The sequence below is a fragment of the Schistocerca gregaria genome, chromosome 1 (genome assembly GCF_023897955.1).
Source record: "Schistocerca gregaria isolate iqSchGreg1 chromosome 1, iqSchGreg1.2, whole genome shotgun sequence".
NCBI lineage: Eukaryota > Metazoa > Arthropoda > Insecta > Orthoptera > Acrididae > Schistocerca > Schistocerca gregaria.
The window spans coordinates 454,601,643-454,624,392 of NC_064920.1; the positions used below are offsets into that span (position 1 = coordinate 454,601,643).

The 22,750-nt window shown below is 43.9% G+C and overlaps 1 protein-coding gene across 2 annotated transcripts in view; it reads left to right on the plus strand.

Annotated features, from left to right (window-relative positions):
• LOC126352265 (exostosin-1) overlaps positions 1 to 22,750 on the plus strand; it is a 1,075,747-nt gene that overhangs the window by 469,554 nt on the left and 583,443 nt on the right. The gene's annotated exons all lie outside the window — the stretch shown is intronic.

Here is a 22,750-nt window from a genome sequence, read left to right on the forward strand (position 1 = left end):
TTGGTGGAAATTGGGAAAGAAATATTTTTAGATATGGTTCCTTTTTACTTTTGTTTACACTTACGTTACTCATTTCTTTGATTTCTCGGTTTTAGGCTCAACTTAGCCGGCCATCTTTTGCCTTTACGTTGTCGTTAGCGTAAGCAGGTAATGTTGTGGTACGAACAACTGTATTTGATGCAGGAATTATTCACAGCCTTGAAAATTACGACACGAGAGGTTCGATAACAACAGCAGTTCTGAACAAAAAAACTGAGAGAAAAGTATGCGTGTGGGTAGTCGCGAATATCTCGTAAGGAATCAATACATGGGAGTGTCTAAAACATAACAAAACAAAAATAAAATATTAGCGCAGCTACTGAGAGGAGGACAACAAAGTGCTCCCAGCAGTTACACACCGCATTAATTAACTTAATTAGCGTACGCGCTGCCCTAGCTATGCAAACGACACAGAACATAATCTCGCCAGTGTGTGCCACGAAGCTGCTGGGTGTAACCATAGCAGACGTCGCCCAAGTAATCGGTAAAATTATTTCGTGTCCCGACAGATTTATCTGTGTTTGAAAATCCTTCTGCGAGAGCTTGTCATTTTGCCAGATGCTAGTAATACATTGGCCGCCGGAAGCACATGCAAAAATCATTATTACGTAAAGACTAAGGCCGGTTCAGTAATTCCGAAATTGGATTTGGATTCAGTGGCGAGTTATCGATGAGAAACAGTTCATTTTTCGTTTAGCTGCAAAAAATTATTTTAGCATCCAATGTGACTAAGCATAGGTGTATTAAGAGTTACACCAGTTAGTCTAGAAAGGGTTTATTTATGGTTTTCTGGAAGTGAATGTTCCTTCTGTGCAATAAACAAACTGTTGGGCGAATACCAAGTTGCACTTTGATTCTGATTCCACTTTATAATATAGGCTCTCAGATGATTGATTGGGTAAGCCGAAACTGCTATCGGAGAAAGCCAAAGGTATATCATCTCTAATAGAAGCAAGCTCACCAAAAGACAAAGCCATTTTCATAACGATCGCCCAGACGTTGTTCTCATCACTGTATAGTGCTGTGACGAATTGGTATATGTTACTAGCTGTTTCAAAATACAGGGCTGGCTGATGGTTAGCCTCATAGTTGTTGCAACAGCTCTAAGAACTAGATAGATATTGTGACTTCATTCTTTTGTGCTCTCCATCTTACACACCACTCGCTACATATTCTCCGTTATAGCCTTGACAGAAACAGTTGCTCACATCTCATTCCTTTCTATAAATTCCGTTAACTAATGTTCGTGACTGACTTTTGAACTGGGTAAAGGAGGTAAAATATCCTCATGCTTTACAAAGAAAACATCGCGAACAAGTTGTCATGACTGATCGATTTTACTAAATTTTCCACTACCTGTTTTATTTTTTCCTCATTTTTTGTCCATTCTTCCCTCGTTCGAGACACATCTTATTCTTGGCGACATATCTCCAGTCGGTCTAGCCTAGTTACACTAGTGCCGTTATCGCTGGATAGTTTCCGTAGCTGTACGATTTTTGTTATCCGCACATCATTTAAGAGTAAGCAAAAGAATCGCGCTATGTGACGCAGTTCTCAACAATACAGGGGTCTCCGCAGCTGCATATGCCGTTGCTTAGCGTCAGTTTGAGAGGAGTTGAATGAAGAGCAGTGCAGTTTTCCGTCCCCTTTCAGCAAAATCTTAAGAGAAACCTGAAATGCAATAAGAGCACAGGGCAACGATAGCACTACAAAGGTAAGCTATGAAGCAACATGTGATTTTTGCCAGTCTCTGACACTCAGAATGCAAGCACCAAATCTATTGCACGTTTCTGCGGACGCGTAGTAGAAATCGTCATAGCCATGTAGTTTTGGTGAACATGGAGATCTGTGACACTGCAGTTATATTCACAGTTATTTGATTTTGCAAACTAGTCATCCAGACTGTTTGTCACGACTTATCTTAGGTTGTTTGTATTGAAGAATTATGAATTTTATAAATCTTGTAATACTACAAATCATTCATGCTCCTGCGAAGTTGCCGTGGCAAGTGCTTTGTGTATTCGCTCGTTCAGATAATGTCAAAAACGTTAAATATTTCCATACCTATAACTATATAAGTACCTCCAGCACATTGTTAGCCGAATTTCATGCATGGAGTTTTTTTTTCTGGAAACTTTCACTTTTTACTTGCTTGATGTTCATTGTTGGAATGAAATACGATTTGAAATAGTTTCTGCACACGTCTTATTAGATAAGGTGGATCAATCAGCTTCATCGTCTCTCTGCCAGTGCAGTTAGTATCTTTAATCCCAGTGCAGTGAGACCACATTTTTTTTTCTTCTCTTTCCGTAGTACTAAATCGGTAGAAGTCGATGAAATTAAAACCGTTAATATTGGATTCGTCTCGCTGGCAACTTCAGCGGTCACAATGTGTGCTATACGACTGTCACTCTGGACATCATTGCTTAACCCTGTGTTTCATTCCGGAAGTAAGGAACTGAAAGCTGTGAGTATCATTTGTACGTGACTTCTACGCCATTCCGTACCCTGAAGATCTGGGACAATAAGTTATAGCTAGAACCGTTCGTATGCGGATTCGTTACCCGCATTTTCGCATGTATGCGATTTTAATTTTGAAGACCAATACTACCATCTGCTAACAGTGCACGGAAGAAGTAGCGCGTCAGCGCTTCACAACTCACAGCTTTTGTCGTGTTGTTACAGACGTAAATTGTCGGTTCAGGTTTAGAGCTGTGAAATTGCACGTGACAGGCTCTGTATGTGCAATGCCGGGTAAAAGGAAAGCAAGGGAGCCTGTCTAGTGAAAGAAGCGTGTTCGAAGGTCGCATTCATTAAATACAAAGTTAGTGCTTTTGGATCGCTGGAAGAGAAATGAGGGTTTTTTTGGCACTTAGTGTAACCACTGTAAAAACTGCTTGTGACAATGCAGAATCAATTCGAAAACCTGCTCAGTCTTCAACTGACTTAAGCATGAGTAGGGTTGAGCATATCGCTCTGAGGCGATGGAAAGAATGGAACAAATGCAAAACCATTGGATTCAGCACCACACCCACAGCCTCTGTATGGAGCTGCTGCTCGAGCTATATCAAAGAGCTTTTATGTAGATTTGACAAAAAATTAGCACCTTTCTCAGGCACTCGGGCTGGTGTGAGAGTTTCAAACGTCGTTTTGGCTTTAATAATATTAAAATGACAACGGAGGCAGCTGTGGCAGATGAAATTGGAGCCGAGGAATTTAAAAAGAAGCTTGAAGAAGTTGTGACAGAAAGAGGCCATACTGCGAGGCAGGTTTTCGGCGATGAAGAAAGAGGTTTATTTTGGAAACGAATGCCTAGCCACATGTTCATTTACACTGGATGCGGATGGACTTAACGAAAATGACTATAGTGTACAATTGTGTGTTTCGATCTTAAATTTTTAAGTATCTAAATTTTCCATTAAATGCCGTTTCAGAAAGATAATAGTAATTTTTGGTAAAAATACCATAACTCTATTTCAGACTTAATATGTGACTAAACGAGAAACGAACCTCATATTCCTTATACAAGCGACACTCAATTTACGCGAATTCGGTATCCACGGTATCGCGCGGAACGTAACTGTTGCGTGTAACGAGATACACGTAAAGTTTCGCCGACGACCAGTCCTTAAGTGCTCACACAGCCCAGCGATGTATCGCTGGCAGTATCACGAGCAATTATCGTTTGAAATCGGCCCCGTACTGGAGATATACAAACTATTTTAAACAACATTTCGAATGTTCTGTGTCAGGAAGTTCTATTATCCAAAATTATCTGTTGTGTGTAACAAAACTGCATGCGGTGTAGATTTGCGTACTGAAGCGACGGATGAAATTTTTTACCAAAGCCAGGACACGAACACGGTTCCAATACAATACCTACATTTTGATTCTGTGATGATTTTGCTTGTAAGTTTACTATTCAGTTTGTAATGTGATTTAACCCTGTATTACCAAAGATCCTTGATGCTTATTCTGGTTGATTTGCTGATTATGTTATAGTCTAGAATTTAGGAGCACTTAATGTATTTACGCACGTTAATGTCTTAGAACAAGCCTTGTCGCATTAGGTAGCCTATGTCTGTGTTCATGCATTTATTTTACATTCACGCCCGGTATGTTGTGTAATTCCTTCCAGTCTGAATTTCACAAATACATCTTCCAAATGTGCAATTCTGTCGTAACTTTGGTGATTTCACCCAGTCCCTTTCCTCTTATATATGTAACCTGCGCAAAATGAGTAAATCAATTTTCTGTGCCTCTGAAGGATTTCCAAAAGAAATTTTGATCATTTTAACGCAAAGAAATAGCTCATTTCACTGACAGATTTTTACTAATTATACTATTTGTTCTTTCCATTTTAATGTTTCCGTGCTTCTTCCGTTTATTTTCGGCTGCCAAGTGCTCCATTTTCCCGAGGGACCCCGCGGCTAGTTACATAGTTGTCTCCTTCCTTAATAGGGATCGTCATTTTCCCTGTGATTATTCAACCCTCAAAGTTTTCTCTGTAGACCCTTTCGTACCTTGTGTCTAAGTACTGACAGATGCAAATTATGGTTCAGAAAATTCGACATGACAAAAATCATTTCTTTTGAGCAGAAATTGACTAAAATTCATACTGTTTTTATTTATTTATTTTTACGACGCCGGAATGTGATTACCTTTCTTGCCCGTTTTCAGTGGCAGAACGTAAGGTGTTTAATTTTATTTATTTTGTCATTCTCCACGCTACAGCCTGCAATCTGGATATATAAGTAGGCCATACAACCGATATTTCTGTATATACTGAAACGCGTCTGAAATGATTTATGTTAATAGGTACTAACAGGTACTACAAGAAAGAATACCTATTTGTAAAAATATAAAAAAAGGAGGAAAACTCTTTAATAAATGCGCTACAATCCGACTGTATATTCGTATATGTATGGTAGTATGTACGTCGTGTCCATGAAAAAAAAAATGGCCATCCATACAAGCGCCAACAGAGCATCCACTGCAGCGGATGTTGAAGTCATGGTGAACTTGCTGGGATTTGTGCGAGCCCCAGAGAGCAATCCGTGTCAAACAGGCATAAAGGCGTTTGTATAAGGTCATACAATCTCTGTTTACCTTTGAGGGACTGGGAACGGATATGTTCTTACAAAGATGATGATCGTTATTACCCGTCCTACAATTTATTCATGTCACTTCGTCCGATAAGAAGGTTTCTTTAGGTAGCGAACCTTTGTTTTTCGTTTTTACCTGTCAGGGACGTCAGATTTCAAACACAGAAGAAAAATAATTTTCGTACATCTCTCCTCTATATTTAAGTTAGTTTCACGTGCTATCGATTTCGAAGACGATCTTCATCTTCTGCGTGCTCCTATATAGGGCACACAAATCAGCCAAGACAGGCAAAACTGTGCTGTCTCATACATATCGGGAGCGCATAGCTTGGGTTTGCGCGTCTCGATTGATTCATACGTCCTACCAAGTTGCACTTCAGTATCTAGGAAATGGATAGCGTGTGAATGAACACGAATAATATATAATTGGGGGGGGGGGGGGGGATATCTGTGCGAATTGTGTGCTGTTCACCGCGATAATCAACCTCGCTATAGCTGCTTTGTGGAGGGCGCACGAGCGTTTATGTGCAGCTTCTTCCATCTCGACAAGAAGTGTGTGACTCTCATCTTCTGGCGAAGCAGCATCTGATGGAAGAGTCAGTTGCAGCACAGTTTGAGACCGGTATCTGGGGTGCCGTGCCCCGAGTACAGGGAAGTCAGCGTGGCACGACCTCCGCGCCCTTCGCCCTTTCGGAGGGCACATAGTCATGCAGATCACTGGCACAGGGCCAGAGTGCTGCTGCCTGCATTTTGCAAGCCGCGGCCGCACTGCACACCTCTTTGCGCTCAGACGGAGATGAGAACAGTGAATTTTTCACGTCTCGCGATTTCCCACTCGAGCAGAATACAGAGCAACGTTAAAACTTCGGCTCTCGTTCAGAGCAGCGACAACTTGTATTTGGCCACGTGCCAAGACAATCAATCAGTCCACACACTTCCGGGTCAAATACAGAACATTCCTGTTTCATATAATCTTTGCTGTGTTCTCCATTCCAAACTGCAGCCTTTAGAGGGCCTTCTCCATGCACATATAAACTTCGCAAGCCAACTTCCGGTGCATAGCGGAGCATACCTTGTTACACTACTTGCCATTACCTTTCCTGTTCCAGTCGCAAATGGAACGTAGGAAAAACAACTGCCTATATGCCTCTGTACGAGCCCTAATTTCTCTTGTCTTGCATTCGCTGTCCTCAAGCAAAATGTACGTTGTTGGTAGTGGAATCGTTCTGCCGTCTGTCTCAAAAGCCTGTTTTTTTAGATTTTCTCGATAGTGTTCGCAAAAAGATTGTCACCTTCACTCCCATTTGAGTTCACGTACATCCCCACAATATTCGCTTGTTTATCGAACCTACCGGACCAAGTGAGATGGCGCAATGATTAGCACAGTGGTCTCGCTTCGGGAGGACAACGGTTCATACCCGCATCCGACTATCCAGGTTTAGATTTTCTGTAACTTCTCTAAATCCAGGCAAGTGCCGGGATGGTTCCTTCGAAAGGACACTGCTGATTTCCTTCTCCATCGCTACAACATTCCGAGCTTGTGCTCTGTCTGTAATGACATCAAATGGTTCAAATGGCTCTGAGCACTTTGGGACTCAACTGCTGTGGTCATTAGTCCCCTAGAACTTAGAACAACTTAAACCTAACTAACCTAAGGACATCACACACATCCATGCCCGAGGCAGGATTCGAACCTGCGACCGTAGCAGTCGCACGGTTCCGGACTGAGCGCCTAGAACCGTGAGACCACCGCGGCCGGCTGTAATGACATCGATGCCGACGTTAAACCCTAGCCTCCCATATCTTCCCCCGAACTTAACGATAACAAATATAGCAGTACGCCTCTGAATTGCTTTGCTGTCTTCCTTTCATCCGACCTGTTGGAGATCCCAAACACTGGAGCAGTACTCAAAAGTGGGTCGCTCTAGTGGCCCGTACACGGACTCCCAGAATTCTCGTAACAAGCCGAAGTCGAACATTTGCCTTCCACAGTACCGATTACATGCTCATTCCACCGTATCGGTTTACAACGTTGCGCCTTGTATAAAATTGACGTGACTGCCGAGCAGCATAGCACTAATACTGTAATCGAACATTACAGGATTGTTTCTCCTACTCATCTGCATTACTTACATTTGTTTACAATTATCGTTAGTTACCATTCATTGCGCTAAACATAAACTGAAAAATTTATACCCTCGTCTTCTTACATTTTCCTAAAGTCACACAACGATGACAATTTCTCGTAGACTACATCGTATCAGCAAAAAGTCACAGATTAGTGTACACCTTATCCGTCAGATCGTTTATGTATGTTGAGAACAAGAGCAGGAACTGCCAGCGATACGCGTGTCATTGATTAACACTCGCCATCCAGGACACGAACTGCGATCTCTTCCTTCAGAAGTGTAGAAGATCGCTAACCCATCTTAAGGTACCATCTAATTTCAGTGATTTAGCTTCGGTGCTCACAATAGCGATTCACTTCTCGCTAAAGCACATTTCCTTTTAGTGTACGATAATTACTATTTCATGTTCTGTTTAGTACAATAAACGTTTTGTGTTTATCTGATGGTGAATGTATACGTTAATGTTTTATAGTGAACTTAACAGCATTTTACTAAGTAAGGTTAACGATTCACCCCTTTTCATGAGTACCACTTTTTTATACTGCATACCTAATTTGACATGGCCTTTTAGTGGAATATGAGAGTAGAAACCTGCCGCGCGTCTCAGCCGCGCGGTCAGGCGTCTTGTATTGTTTAGCGCGGCTCCCCCCGTTGGAGGTTCGAGTCCTCCCTCGGGCATGGGTCTGTGAGTGTCGTCCTTAGCGTAAGTTACTTTAAGTTAGATTAAGTAGTGTGTAAGCTTAGGGACCGATGACCTGAGCAGTTTGGTTCCACAAGACGAGAGAGAGAGAGAGAGAGAGAGAGAGAGAGAGAGAGAGAGAGAGTAGAACTTCGATACCTTGTTTGTAGGTATCGCTCGATGTACCTCAGCTTATTCCTTTCCTTTACTAGGTAGGGAATGTGAGAAAATGACGTCACTCAATTCCTTGTGGTTATTGTTCGTGTTCAAAAGTCGCCATTTGGGACAATCCGTGTTTTATTTTTGGACTGTCCTAACTAGTAATCGAGAAGCCGTGAAAGGGATTTGGCCTCATGATGCCTATGAGGATGATGATGTGATGATGAACACGCCTATATTAGTAAAATAACTACGAAGACACGATGTGCTAAAGACGATAATGACGGTTCGGTGATGAAGACGGAGACTTTGATGATGATTTGGTGACGACGAAGAAGATGGTGGTGATGGATTAACGATTACAATGACGATGACGAGGGACGTGTCTAAGAAATGTGTAAAAAAAAAGTACTATATTACGTGCAATGAGCTAGGCTTAGTCTTATTACATTTCCATGTTTTCTCGAACGAAACGAAAACTTATTTCTTTCAAGCAGTATGTTGTTACTAGGAGCAGAAATCAGCCCGTTCAGCTTACTGGCATAAGAAAAATGCGCCTCTATAGCTGAGAACTCAGTGCGGAAGACCAGAGTTCAGTTGCCGCTACACCATGAATTTTATTTTGGTAAACGGCTTATAATGGAATCCAGTCAGCCTCGTGATTCTCAATGATACGTAGCGACTCCAAGGTATTGGAAATCGACGGCGGCCTACAAAGCGGTGTGTTGACCCCAAGCTCCTCGATATGGCACCCGAATGATGACGTATGACAGACGAGGACACGGCGGTAGGCCGGCTTCGCATGCTTTCCAGTGCTTGATCGTGGAGTTTAGCTGTTTTTCTAGTGTTTCACATAAGAAAAGAATACTCTGTCGGCACCGAAAGCGTAATTCTGATAATAGCCTTTTTAGGGATGATCAGACGTGAACTACTCTTTCGCTGTGTTTCCTTTACTGTAAATCTCTCCGTGTCAGGAAAACTGCGTATCAGTTTCCTTCCAGAAGCGAACCAATCATTCGCCCAATCTACATGGTTCTTTGAGTGTCCGTGAGTTTCCGGGCAGTGCAGTGCTTCGGCCTGTTGCGATCCATTATCTGTGACGTTCTAAACTGTAGGTGACATTTAGCCTACCTCAGTGCTGTAATCTTCAAAAATTAATTGTGCTCCATGATGGCCTGTCGTTGCAGAATGAATCTTTCATTCTGAAACGTAGCAAAAAGGTACTACAGAACTGCAGCTGTGAAGGTTGTGCGTGAGTCTTGCATGGTTAGCAATCCCAGTCTGGTTCAAAATGTCTCTGAGCACTATGGGACTCAACATCTGAGGTTATCAGTCCCCTAGAACTTAGAACTACTTAAACCTAAGTAACCTAAGGACATCACACACATCCATGCCCGCGGCAGGATTCGAACCTGCGACCGTAGTAGTCGCGCGGTTCCTGACTGAAACGCCTAGAACAGCTCGGCCACCGCGGCCGGCAATCCCAGTCTGACACAGAGTCTTCTTCTACCTGTGGCTCTGCTTGTTCCCAAGCAGACATTTCGTGACATAATATGGAGGAGAAACGCGATATCCGCTGTTGTGTGTTGTAATACTCGCAAAAAATACTTCATCATATCATATGTATTTGACAAGGCAGTATTGACAGAGTAGATGTGGGAAAATCGCCTAGAGCCTTGATTCATTTTTCGATCACTTCATTTTTAACATAGTACACGCCGCTATTGTGTTACCGATACATCTGAGTGGCTTTTTCCCTCCTTGTCCGGCGACATTGACATTGGGAGTTTCATTGTTCCCAGTATCTTATCTTCCTAAAGGAAGTTTGTTCCCACAGTTTGTCTGCACAGATAGCTTACCCGAAGACAACCGTCGCCTCAGCTTCCTCTGGCACACGGCTTCCCTAAAGCAAAGTCCTACGTGTTTATACGCAGAAACATTTCCAGACAGAAACATTTCCAGATGGTGCTGTCATGGCTGACAAAACCGACGTTTTTGAGCTCTGTAAAAATTTACATTGTCACTCGAAATAAAAATGCAGCTCTCACACAGTCTGAAAATTTATATCAACATGTGCAGGTATCAACAATTTCTCCATTGAAATAAGGAACAGAACACAAACACGGTAGAAGAAATGTATCGAATGGTTCTCCCTCTATCGATACAATTCTCGCGCTACTTGATTGTGGTGTTGAAAGACTGTGACGTCGCCGAACAAATTATACGTGTAGAGCTGTTTCTTTCCGGTCAGTCCGTTGTGTGTTCCCAACGTTTCGCAAGACATATTCTCTTTTATTTTGTGGCTGTTGAAGGAAGGAAAGTGTATAACTTACGAAATGTTACTCTCTCACCGAAATCGACCAGTCAAGAAACCAGCAAATTTTGTGTCACTGACAAACCGCGAACTATAATAGTTGACACATCGGGAAGGGTAATGGCTAACTTTCGAATAGCCAATTCCTATGTAGTAAGATATTAACAGAAATCACTTCATACTTTTATTCTTTTCGCGCGATGTGCAGATGTTTCACATATTGAGATATTAATCTTTACGTTTTTAATTTTGGGTTTGTTACGCTAAATTCCAGTTGTAACTAAAGAAATAAGCCTATTTTAGTGTATATTGGCAAACATTCTATAATGACCGTTCAGAGTGGTTTAGCTAAATAAAGTAGCATGTAGGAATGGCATTTGTACAGAAAAACCAATCGAGAAGTGTAGTTAATTTGTGGATCAAGTCTTTCTGAGATTTGCCTAATGACTCGAAACTGTCAAAACATGGTGACCATAAAGTTGAAAAGTCTAGCTCTCCTTAAAGAGGTCTACGTGAGCCATGACTAAGTCACAAGATACGCAGGTTTATCTTGCGTAGTGAAAGAATTCGTCTTGCATCCGCAGTATTAGGATAAAGTTACTAAACATTGAACAATATGAGGATACCGTGACACCAAGACCTTCTGCTTCTCAGTTTCACAGTTAGTTTGTATACTCTTTCCTGGATATTTTAGCTTTCCAGTTCTGTACATGCAATGAAAAAAAATGTCTATGTAAATAAAAATGTAAATGTTCGTTTGTTCAAAATCATTTTTTCTGAAAGTTATTGACTGATTGCAGTGAAATATTGACACAACATTGATTTACAGTACAGGTGCGTTTTAGGTACCAAATTGATTAATATACGTATGTTCGTAATGGCAAGACATTTGTACCAAAAATCTCAAAATGTGCCTTTCCCTCTTAATTCAAAATCTTACACACTTCTGTAATAAACACATAGACTATATGCTGTTTAAACGTTGTTAGCCAACAGAAAGGTTAAATCTATGGCTTATTGGTTTATAATTAAAATACTACATATTCTTAATTTGCAATAAACAAGACAAGGTCATAGTGACTGGGGGAAGAGGAAATGGGCAGAGGGATGGGAGGAGTGGAGAGAGAGAGAGAGAGAGAGAGAGAGAGAGAGAGAGAGAGAGAGAGAGAGAGAGAGGGAGAGAGAGAGCAGGAGGAGATGCAGGCAGAGGAGGTAAGGCAAAGATGAACAGAGACAGAGAAAGGGGGGGGGAGATATGGTGGAGTGAGACAGGGGGGGGGGAGGGAGAGAGAGAGAGAGAGAGAGAGAGAGAGAGAGAGAGAGAGAGAGAGAGAGAGAGAGAGAGAGAGAGGGCTGCCATACATATTAAAAACGCTTGCTTTCTCTTTTCTTTCTTTTCCATTTAAGCAGTCCGAGTCACAGCAAAGCGTGGCGGTGTACATCTATTTTGTAATAAATACAAAGATATTACCAAAACAAAAAATTATTAACAACGACGACGACGACGGCGACGAATGGTCATCTTCATCATCATACTTTTCTTTCCCATCCAATATCTGTATCGCTACGATAGAGAAGTAGTACAATTATGCAAGTTTAATTTAGAATTAACACCAAACTGTAACGTATTTTACTGCTAGAGAAAACAGAAAGTAATCGAAACCCATAACAGAAGGAAACACAAGTTAGTGGGCCGTATGCAAAAGTATCCATGAAGAGGCAGTAGATGGAGTAGGGAGAGGGGGGGATTGTAGAGGTAGGTAAGGAGTACATTGTATAAAAAGAGATCGTGAAAGATGTTGGCGCTAGAAGGCATTTAGAGAGGATAAAGATTCCAAAAGATAGGGGTAGGTGGGGGCGGCATAAACACGCCGAAACAAGAATAAATTTCATTTATTGCAGAAGAAGCTCCAGTAAAATGATTTGTAATGGCACTACCAGTTACATTCCAGCGATAACTGCGTTTCAGTTGAGTGGACCAATTAGACGAATGAACTCCCCCGAACACGGTCCAGTAGCTGCAACTGCGCGCTGCTTCCCGGGCAGGGAATGTAGATTCATAGTCAGGCAGTCGATGTGCCGCTCATTCAAAGAGTAAACAATGTCCACCCCGACAGTCGGTATTGTCTCGCCGAAGAAACGAGGCTTTGTATTCCGAGCTGCACTGGGACTGCAACACGAACAGACTGGCTGTTGACTCGTCGGCACGCAGCGGAGAGCATAATTAGGAGAGCTCCTTATGGCGCGTGATGGTGGAAGAAGTAATGTGGTGGACGCCGGGGAGCCTGGCGTCCACGAAATGCGGTCTGCAATCGGCACAAAGGGGGCGCAGCATGAAAAGAGGGTTGCTGACGGACGGAGAGACAATGGGCGGCCGGGCTGGCTAGGACGGGCGTCTGCTGACTGCTGACAGCCGGCCGGCGCCGGCGCCTTTCACGTCCGCAGGGTCGACGCCCGTCAGCGTCAGCGTCGGCGAGCCTACCCCTCGCCCTTGCTCCGCCACACGTTTCTTCATAGTCCAAATCGCCCTGATGCGTCTGTGCTAAAGACAAGAAATGGCATTCCAGATCTTTGTACCTATTTAACATTTTCTCCGTCTTTCCTGCAGATTATCTTGTCTCCCCGATTACCAACACTGGCAACTACAGAGTTACGACCTTCCTTGATCAGTGCGGATACATTAATTTCACCAGCTCTTTACCATTGTTGGAGGGAGCATTTGCGGCTAATTTATACTTTGCAGATCACTGTGCAGAGAGTACTTTTACACTGAAGAGCCAAAGAAGTTGGTACACCAGCTTAAAATCGTGTAGGATCCCCGCGGGCACGCAGAAGTGCTGCAACTCGACGTGGCATCGAGTCGACTAATGTCGGAAGTAGTGCTGGAGAGAACTGACACCATGAATCCTGCAGGGCTGTCCATAAATCCGCATGACTACGAGGGTGTGGAGATCTCTTCTGAACAGGACGTTGCAAGGCATCCCAGATATGATCAATAACGTTCATTTCTGGGAAGTTTGGTGGCCACTGAAAGTGTTCAAATTCAGATGAGTTTTCCTCGAACCATCTGTAGCAATTCTGGACGTGTGGGGTGTCGCATTTTCCTGCCGGATTTGCCCAAGTCCGTCTGAATGCACAATGGATATGAATGGATGCAAGTGGTCAGACAGGATGCTGACTTCAATGTCACCTGTCAGAGTCGTTTCTAGGCGTATCAGGGGCTCCATGTCACTCCAACTGCACACGCCCCACACCGTTACAGAGCCTCCGAACAGTCCCCTGGTGACATACAGGGTCCATGGATTCTTGAGGTTGTTTCCATATCCGTACACGTCCATCTGCTCGATGCAATTTGAAACGAGACTCGTACGACCAGGCAGAATGTTTCCAGTTATCAACAGCCCAGTTTTGGTGTTGACGGACCCACGCGAGGCGTAAATCTTTGTAGCGTGCGGTCAGCAGGAGGACAAGAGTGGCGTTTCGGCTGCTAAAGCCATACCAATTTGTAAGTAGGCTGTTTAGTTTTTTATGTTGATGACGCCACGTAGGGCTCTGTATGAAAATCGCTGACTGCGATGTGTGCAGTCTGCGGCTAGTTGGACTCATTGTTGGAATATTAGCTGGTGTAATGTTGGGCAGTTGGATGTGAACAGCGCGTAGCGTAGGGCAGTTGGAGGTGAGCCGCTAGGGATTATTGAAAGTCAGACTGCGTTGCTCTAAAATATTGTGTATCAGTTTGGAAATGATCAGAATAAGTAAAGAGAAAAAGTCTCAGTACGTTTAGTTTTGCTCAGCTGTTTGAAAATCAAATAACGTGAGCGTTTTTTCAGCACTGTCATTCTTAATTTTCGAAGGAGACTTCTCAAATTATGTTCCGCTGAATAGTTCGCACGCTTACAATTGTTGATGGCCCAGCATTGAAATCTGTTGCAATTTGCGGAAGGGTTCACTTCTGTCACGTTAAATGATTCTCTTCAGTCGTCGTCGGTGCCGCCCTTGCAGGATCTTTTTCTGGCCGCAGCGATGTCGGAGATCGATGTTTTACCGGATTTCTGATATTCACGGTACACTCGTGAAATGATTATAAGGGAAAATCGGCACTTACCGCTACCTCGAAGATGCTGTATCCAGATCGTTCGTGCGCCGAGTATAACACCACATTCAAACTCATTTATATCTTGATAACTTGCCATTGTCGCAGCAGTAACCGATCTAACAACTGCGCCAGACCGCAACGCCGTATTCTGCCTGTGTACATGTAAAATGCGTCACACCATGAAGTGTTAACGCCATTACTAATACACTGTCTCATCAGAAGTGTGCGGACACGCCTATGTAATGCGGAACTGAGCATTATACAGGGTGTTACAAAAAGGTACGGTCAAACTTTCAGGAAAGATTCCTCACTCACAAATAAAGAAAAGATGTTATGTGGACATGTGTCCGGAAACGCTTAATTTCCGTGTTAGAGCTCATTTTAGTTCCGTCCACCTACGCTCAACGGAGCACGTTATCATGATTTCATACTGGATACTCTACCTGAGCTGCTAGAACATGTGCCTTTACAAGTACGACACATGTGGTTCATACACGGTGGAGCTCCTGCACATTTCAGTCTAAGTGTTCGTACGCTTCTCAACAACAGATTCGGTGACCGATGGATTGGTAGAGGCGGACCAATTCGATGGCCTCCACGCTCTCCTGACCTCAAACCTCTTTCATTTATGGGGTCATTTGAAAGCTCTTGTCTACGCAACCCCGGTACCAAATGTAGAGACTCTTCGTGCTTGTATTGTGTACGGCTGTGATACAATACCCCATTCTCCAGGCCTGCATCAGCGCATCAGGGATTCCATGCGATGGAGGGTGGATGCATCTATCCTCGCTAACGGAGGACATTTTGAACATTTCCTGTAACAAAGTGTTTGAAGTCACGCTGGTACGTTCTGTTGCTGTGTGTTTCCATTCCATGATTAATGTGATTTCAAGAGAAGCAATGAAATGAGCTGTAACATGGAAAGTAACATATTTTCTTTCTTTGTGTGTGAGGAATGTTTCCTGAAAGTTTGGCCGTACCTTTTTGTAACACTCTGTATGTCAAGGGAGGTGGACCCGTCACAATAAAGGGAGGTGAGGCGTGTATTATGATATCAGTAGAAGAGCCGTAACAACATAATAAGTCGCAAAGGGCAGCTCACAGACATCTGATGGGGACTAATCATTGGATGTCACCTGAGTAATAGTTCCGTCAGGGACATTTCAACCTTTTTGAAGCTGCCCAAGTCTTCTGATGATGACGTAACTGTGAAGTTGAACGCGAGAGAACTGTCGCAGCTAAACTACGACCAATCAGATCTCTGTTACTGACAGACACGTACTGTTTAGCATTGCGGAGAGTGATTGTAAAGAAATCACATTAAATTGGTGAAAGGCATCGCAGACATTCAAATACCTCGGAGCAAGTGTCTCCAGCAGAGTGACTGGGCTTGGGGAGTTAAAAAGGACGGGGTACAAGGGTCGAGCGTCTCCTCATCTGTAGTCCGCCCTAAGTGACGCTGGAAGACGTGTAAAGACTGACGTCGCTTAACAGTGGCTGGCTGGAGAAGAGTGATCTGCAGTGACGAATGACGCGACATCCTGTGGTAATCATGTGAGGTGTGAACAGTGAAGGACGGAGGGGGCGGTGTTACATACAGTATGGGTGTGTTTCTCGTGGTTACCGTGGGGTCTCATTATAGTGCTTAATGTAAAATGCTAGATTTGGAAGGATTTGAGTAAATTCTACAGTACTGTGTACTGTGCGCAGTAGAGGGACTGTATCAGCTTTACAGTGCACCCTGTCATAAAGCAAAACCTCTGAGGCAATGTTTTGTGGACAGTAACATTCTTCAAATGGACTGGGCTGCCCTACGTCGCAAACTTGACCCAGCCTCCAGTGACCACAGCCTTCTCTGGTTTCGGTTGTAGAGGAAGAATGGGCTGCCATTTCTCTACCGACATTTATATACCTCACTTGCAAGTGTATCCGGCAGAGGTCAAGGCGTCGTTAAGGCAAAGTGCGTCGGCCATATCCTATATTAATGTCTTCTAATTCGGCGTCGGGTACTTCAGATGAGATAGTGTAATTATGTATCCTTTGATCATTTTACATAGTCATACGGACACGGCAAGCCACTGTAAAGTGCTTGTAATTCCTGTTGTATCAGTTACTAGAGCCTTTTTTGCCGTTGCATTCACAAATGGAGCACGGGAAGAATGATTGCTGCACCTCTGTGCGTGCTGTAATTAGTATAGTGTTGTCTCCATACTCGGCATCTCTCTGACGCTCTCCCACGCGTCAGACAAACTTCTGATTGTTCGTGCTGTCCTACTTCGTTTTGAAGATCGTTATGTACACACGACACTGCAGGACACGTGTACTTATCACACTGGCCTACAATGGAACAGTTACATTTACTTCACTTGACCTGCAATCGCCCAAGTGACTTTGAATAGGAGGCTCAAATTAGGCCTTAAACAACACTATAAAATAAAATATATTCGGCTGTGCACAATATGTACACATTAAATGAGTATTTGTGTGCCAGGTAGTAACTCAGTTTCGACTGAACGCTGTTAGTTTCGTTGGATTTGCAGAGAGAAACTCGCTACACAATTTAAAAGTGGTCCTTTTTTCGCTGTGGAGCAACGGCCTTGCCGCAGTGGATACACCGGTTCCCGTGAGCTCACCGAAGTTAAGCTCGGTTGGGCGTGGCTGGCACTTGGATGGGTGACCATCCAGTTGCCATGCGCTGGTGCCATTTTTTGGGGTGCACTCAGCCTCGTGATGCCTGTTGAGCAGCTACTCGACCGAATAGTAGCGGCTTCGGCCAAGAATACCATCTTAACGACCGGGAGAGCGGTGTGCTGACCCCACGCCCCTCCTACACACATCCTCCGCTGAGGATGACACGGCGGCCGGATGGTCCTGGTAGGCCACTCGTTGCCTGAAGACGGAGTGCCTTTTTTCGCTGTGGGGACTAAGGTTACATATTCGGTGGACAGTATCTGAAAATATAATCTACTACTGGCTTCCAGTAAAAGCAGTTCGATGTGTAACGCACACTCAGCACGGTCTTGTTCTTAGCTCAGCTTGTCCTTGAAAGTAAAGTGAACCTCGTATTGCGCAGTGGACCCCAGGTCGCCAATTGTTAATAATATCCACAGTATGGTACTTCCCTCTACCAACCCCTTTTAGTAATTGGACTTAATTCAAACTTCCTCATACATTTTCGCCTCTGATCACCTCGTCGTCAACTGGGCATTGTTTAATAATCATTCTTTCCTCATTTATGACAGAATTTATTACTAGAGTTTCAGGAAACATTCCAGACAGCCATGGTTTCCATATCGATATTAGAAGCATTAAAAACTATCAGTTACCTTCAACAAACGAAAGCCAGCGGTTGATTTGGTAGATTCGCGTCTCTTGCTTCTGTACAGCCTACCAAAGAGATTGACTGTTCGGCAGTGCTCTCTAAATAATTTCGTCTTTCGTTTTGCGTTTCTGTGTTAAATGTAAATTTTAAAACTGCTTTTGATACACGAGTGCCGCTCAAGCACAATAAGGAATGCGATACGTTTCGACGCTGTATTATAGGTGCCAGCAACACTCTCTTGATCACTTGAGGCGAACAATAAAAACTTAAAAGCTTAACTCGGAATTGTACACTGAATTTACACGAAAGGAAAAAGGTTAGAGCTTATTATCCAGACGACATTGAAATCATCAGAAGCGAGCCATAGCTCGTGCAGGACAAGGACACACTGGTGGCATTGTTCGAGGAACCACCGGCGTAAACGATGAAGGAAAAGCTCAGGGAATAGACTTGTAGTGTTTATGACCTGCGCCCCCTCACGGACACTAACGGCTGAAGTGGGTAAATGGAGTCACCGAGCTTGCACATAACCTGTTTATTACCAAGTGTCGTACTATAAGTTGGGCGGTACTAAACACAACAGTATAATAATTTAAAACACAGTGAAATGTTTTAAGTATTCGAGGGATGCGGGAGCAACAGTCCAGCGCAGATCATTGGATGTTCCTAGTAGGCCAGAAACGTCCCCTCACCGTGTTCCTTCTGTTCTGTTCTGTTCTGATCTTGATAGTTTCATACTTCCGATGATCTGGAGTACCTCTGAATTATAACGTTCTAGCTGTGGCTGCTGCCTGAGTTGGTGTCCAGCCAGCTCTGTTAGAACGTCTAGCCGAAGGGTTGGCCGCTGCTGGCCCGTCGCCTAAGCCATGTGCAACTGTTCGTGTCACACACTGCACGTGTAGGGCCTTTCCATAACCCCGCCCCACTCTCGCACTCATTATGGCACTGGAGCAGTGTTTCTGCGGTCGTACTGCGGTGCACGTGGTTGCACTCACGTGCATACGCATGTCTCTCTCTCTCTCTCTCTCTCTCTCTCTCTCTCTCTCTCACACACACACACACACACACACACACACACACACACACACACACACACACACACAGGGTCACAAGTAGATCCTCTCCATACAGCGGAGTGTGCTCTGCGCCACAATAACAACCACTTAACTATTGTAAGAACCGCGTGGGTCCCTCCACTTCACGCCACTAGCTCACAAGTATGATGCTGAGAGCTGGCTCTTCAGCACACACGGGGTTCCGTTCCTCACGTAATCATCAGGCCTGAATCTTCAATAACGATCCACCCTCTCCTTTCCCGTATGTGTGTGCCCTCCAAACACGTACACAATTACATAAGCGCCGATCGTGGATTTTGCGATAAGCTAGAAGTGTACTGTCCTCCTGTACTACGATGTCTATCAGAGAGGCTGAGGGTTACGGTGAAAGGTAAGTGTCCTGTGCGCATACGCAACACTGGTGGGTGCACAGTACTTCCACAGATTTCCCGCGGGCCTCATATCTGAAATACTGTTCTGTTGTTACCTGAGCACCACATTCTGAAATCCTTACGTAGTAACTACAAACTGCACAGTTATGCATCCTGGTCCATTTGTTGTTGACATTACGGTTTCTTCCCGTTTCTTTAGCGTATGCAGCGCCGTTTTTTAAATTATTGTTTCATGCCCCCCTCGCAGCATGGGGGGGGGGGGGGGGGCTGCGCCAGTGGGCCGACATCGCTACAACAACCAACACAATCAATCTGCTCTTCAACCACAGTAAGAGACGTTAGTCAGATGCTAAAAACAAAAAAAAGACATATTTACGACGAATTTAAAATGATTTTAAAAGATGAAGTTAATGGTATAAAACAAGTAAATAATGCTGTATTCGTGGCTTGTTTAAAAGCTGTGATAAAAATGTGGGCAGATAGCAGAGTTAAAAATAGTTCAACACAAAACACTTAAAAAACACTAAAAACGACAGAAGAGATACTGTCCATGAAAAACAGAGCACTGTACACTTTCACTAAAACTGGAAAAGGACGTGCCTGGGGATGGTAGACTGTTGATGAAAAGGAAGTTGCGTAAGGAGGAAAATAGGAGATAAGGACTGAGAACTGATAAGAGACCGTGACCTGTGGGGGACAAGGAGAGAGGGGTAGTTGGAACTGAGATTGCAAGTTTGAAAGGAAACTGGGCGATGATGGGGGCGGGGGAGGGGGGCGGCGTCAGGAAAGAGGAGCAGGCGTGGTATCGACAGAGGAGGAGGAGGGAGTCGTTCGGGAGGGGGGGGGGGGTGCTGGATAATGTGGGGCTGATTCAGAGCTGATAGGATGGGTACATATTGGGGGCAGAATTCGTGGTCCGGGAGAGGGAGAAAGTTGAAATTTCCTTAGGATGGGACTTGGAGATTGTCAAGGTGGAGGGTTGGTGGGATGTGTAGGTAGAGGCGTCGTGGCACGCTGGGATTGGAAAGGAGAGAGGGTACACAATAGGACTGCTCGAGATGAGTTTTCGGATGGTGTTGGTTGTAAGGAGTGTTCAGTTTGAGAAGGAAGAGGCCGGAATTTTATGGGTTGGTTCATGGAGCGTGGGGAGACTAACTGCCTAAATGCCTCTGTGCAGGCTGTAATTAGTCTAACCTAATAATAGCGAAGTGCTTCGTGGCCGAAATCCATGGGTACTGGGTAGAGTTACGATTGAAATAGAGAGACCAAGGTTAGGTTATTGAATATCATCGCTTTTATATAACTGTTAAAGCAGCGCGCGCCAGGAATATTCTCAGGATGCGCGAATGTTGTGTGTCCCATACGTAACTGGCGTTTGGAATGACACCTCGTGGCAGTCATGGGAGCTGCGAGCTACGACGTCGCCCCTACGACCGACTTGAGCGCCACTGCAGCACGGGCTACATTTTCTGTGCGACCTTGCCACGAATCACACTCTTTAAACATTGCCTCTTTGCCAAAATCCGATCTAATCAGCTTAGTGTCTGGCACATCTCGCATCGCAGGAAGCTGAAGAAGTCAGCGGCAGCTTGCGCTGGCCTCCCGGTAGCGGTAGCTCGCGCCAACCTGGCGCTTCGTCGGGACGCCTTACGCCTATCACCTGGGCCCACAAACTTTCCTCGTGAATCACTATTAGGGAAAACCGTGTGAGGCATATAGACAGACCGCGACTGGACTTACGTGATAGATAATAGATGAAGTCGTTACACATCCAGAATGACTAAGATTGTCTTGTCTTGGCTTGATGGTCCCTAGGGTGCGATACATACGTGGCTATAGAATTTCCCTACAATACTAGGTTGAAACTGGTTTTCAGAACTTTATAATTACGCCTTAGCACGCCCCCACCCCCATTACTACTACCTTGTGACTATTACGCGAATGACATTCTGATTTTTTTATTTGGCCTCCAGAGTATGTAATTCATTTGGCCATCGAGAACAGGTGTTTGCATAGTGTACGTAATTATACAAAGATTGTTCAACTGGCTCTGAACACTATGGGACTTAACATCTGAGGTCATCAGTCCCCTAGAACTTAGAACTACTTAACCCTAACTAAACTAAGGATATCACACACTTCCATGCCCGAGGCAGGATTCGAACCTGCGACCGCAGCGATCACGCGGTTCCAGACTGAAGCGCCTAGAATCAGTCGGCCACACCCGCCGTTAATTATACAAAGAAAATACAAAAATGCAAAAATGCATTTTTACAGAATTGAAAGCTCAAGCTGTCAACTTTCCGCACTACAAACGTTTAACGAATAGAATAATAAGTAAACTAGACAGATTTGTGTAATCAGTTCGCACTACTTCTTAAGTTAAATAATAACTGACTCAGATAAATGAAAATATGAATCCTAGAGATCTTTCCCTACACTTTATACAGGCGAATGTTTTTAGAAACCAAAAGACAAGACGCTGATTGAGGGAGAAGATAACCCATACTCACCAAAGACCTCATAAATTTCGATCGTTCATTGTCAAATTTGGAACACCAAAACAAGAAGTGGTTTACATCAGCTTCTGACTCGGAACCATGCTCACACCTAGGTTTATTATCAGAATTGCGATCGTAAATGCTGATTCTATACAGAAATAGTGGAAATGAGGCGTGGTTAAAGCTGAGTCTAATGACGGTGGAAATCGTAGACCGGTCTAAATGCGTCCTCATAAAACACGGCCTTGTAATAATTTGAGATTGTAATGCCGCATAATACCCACTTTCGTTTGTCGGGACACATCTCTTGCCGTTCGCAGCTCGAGGTATAGTGGCTGCCTCTGTATCACGGGGTCCTGGGTTTTATTCCCGGCCAGGTTGTGGATTTTCTCTGCCCTGGGACTGGATCTTTGTGTTGTCCTCATCATTTCGCCATCATCATCATCATCATTCGCAGCAGTGGCTAGATTGGGCTGTGTAAAAGAATAGGACTGTGTAAAAGAAAAGAATTGGACTGTGTGAATGAAAAGAATTGGACTCTGTGAAAGAATTGGGACTATGTACGGGCGCTGATGAACACGCTTTTGAGCGCCCCACAAAACAAACATCATCACCACATCTCTTGGCATTGCTGTTTTCAGTAGCTCTTGACTTCACGTAAGTAGTGTGTTTACGGTAATTTCACATCGAGAAAAGTTGCTGTAAATGCAACTTGCTTCGCTAAGATGTCAACTTTCTCATTATAGCGGATGTCAGCGTGGGACTGTACCCAGAGCAGATTGATGGTCTGTCATTTCCGTTTACAGTGAATGTATTCCAGTACCACATCCAAAATATTACGATTTGCAGTTTTATTACATTTCGGAATTCAGTACTTTTAAGAACTCTCTGGGAGTTGGACACGATAAATATATTTAAGAAGGAAGTTGAAGATACATATTTAATTTCTTCGAAAGTTT